This window comes from Octopus bimaculoides, chromosome 11 (assembly GCF_001194135.2).
Source record: "Octopus bimaculoides isolate UCB-OBI-ISO-001 chromosome 11, ASM119413v2, whole genome shotgun sequence".
Lineage (NCBI taxonomy): Eukaryota > Metazoa > Mollusca > Cephalopoda > Octopoda > Octopodidae > Octopus > Octopus bimaculoides.
In genome coordinates this window covers 35,808,550-35,810,615 of record NC_068991.1, presented here as the reverse complement: position 1 = coordinate 35,810,615, position 2,066 = coordinate 35,808,550, and positions in this window count along the sequence as shown.

The window sequence follows — 2,066 nt, the reverse complement described above, 5'->3', positions numbered from 1 at the left end:
GAGAGGTATTGGTATCCAGAAGATCCAAGGTGGCAGGTAAGGCTATGTAAGTGCTATGGAAGGAGAGTAATTAAACTCTCGGTTCGATAATGATACGAGTAAGGAGTCTAATCCGGGTCTTGTATGAGCATGTATATGTTAAATAAAATGAGACAACAAAGACAAGGCTGTGTGGAATTTTCAGGATATTTATAAAGAGAAAGTTAGTCTTACAGCTGTTTTGGGGATATCGCTTCATCAGAAACGATGTGAGATGGTTAAATAGAAGGAAATATTAGAGTTCAATATGAGGAGTTATTTTGGGAAAGAAAGCAAATAAGGGGTATATAAGGAAATAGGAGAATTAATGTAGAAGTCAAAATAAAAATGTATAAAGAAGTTATAGTTGCAGTTCCATTATCCGTGGAAAGTGGTGTGTAGAAGTGGTAGAAATGCTTCCTCTCCGTGGTATGTAAATTCATATTTTGTCATCGCAAATGGAAAATATGGGGACGTAGATTCCATGTGCTGTTCATTCAAAGGCCTCTTGTGATGTGAATGAAAATTTGAGAATGTAGTGGTAGTATTAAGTGGATAGAGAGGGGAGAAGAGATGTGTATGTTAAAATGAAGAGAAAGGTCAAAGGAAAAGGTCAGAAAATGAAAGAGGAGGAGAAAATGAAAACAAGAAGAGAAAATGAAAAAAGTGTAAGGAAGTGAAAAAAGAAAGTGGAAAAGGAGTGTTATTTTGTGGTCAAGATATTATGAGGGGGATGGGAGAAGAGGAGGGAAAGAGTAAGAAAAGTTAAGAATGTAAGTAATGAGTATGTGTGAGGTGTGTGAGATGGGGGAAAATTTTAGAATGGCATTAAGGGACGAGTTCAGAAAAAAAGGTATAGGAGGGTTTTTTCTAAAGTGAGTAGTAAACCATAAATTGGAAAGGAAGAATACTAAGAATGGTCAAGTTTTTATAAATAGACTTATGTGTTTATTCTACTGGCTAATGTGGTAATGTGGGTAGATGAATCAGGGAGAAAGAAAGAAAGACGTGTATATCGATATACGCACGCACTATTACTTTTGAAAATTCCCACAAAACCGTTAATTTTCTAGATGTAACTTTAAACTTAGAAACCTCACAATACTCACCATATCACAGACCTAACCAATACCTCAAGTACTTAAACATTAATTCCAATCACCACAAATCCACCTTTCATAATATTGTTAAGGGTATCTCAGTTCGTATACCTGACCTCTCATCCACTGCGGAAACATTTGATAACCATGCCCATATATTACAACCAAGCGCTCACTGCCAACGGCTTCTCCCAAAGAAATAAAATACATCCCTAATACTAAGCTCAAGCAACGTATATCTCAACTCATTTCACAACGACATGCCAACCACCAGAATCGCAACAGACCACACACATACACTATACTAGAACCTCGGGAGAACCCAGATTAAGACAACTTAGACCCCCCACACGCATACATATAGCACTAGGGCAAATGCTAAAACACCTAACATTAACGGGCCATATTACCCACCTCTAATTTCTAAAAGTATAGATAACACTACCCTTAGGCAACTAAAAAAAAGCAGCGGACGCTCTGTTCTATGGTATACACCCCACTTCTCAACGCTCAGCCTCTCAGCTATGCCTAAAGAGGCATTCCACATATTAAAGCACAACTCTTCAATACTACTAAATAAATATAACGAGGCCCTAGGTACTACTTCTACACACTTCTACACACCTCACTCCTTGGATAATGGAACTGCAGCTATAACATCTTTATACATTTTTATTTTTATTTCTACATTCATTCTTCTATTTCCTTATATACTCCTTATTTGCTTCCTTTTCCAAAATAACTCCTCATATTGAACTCTAATATTTCTCTCTATTTAACCATCTCACATCGTCACTGATCAAGAGATATCCCGAATATCCCAGAAACAGCTGTAAGACTAACTTCCTTTTATAAATATCTTGAAAATTCTACTCAGCTTTCTGTTTGTTGTCACGTTTTATTTAACACACACACACACACACTTATGTATATATACATTCATATATA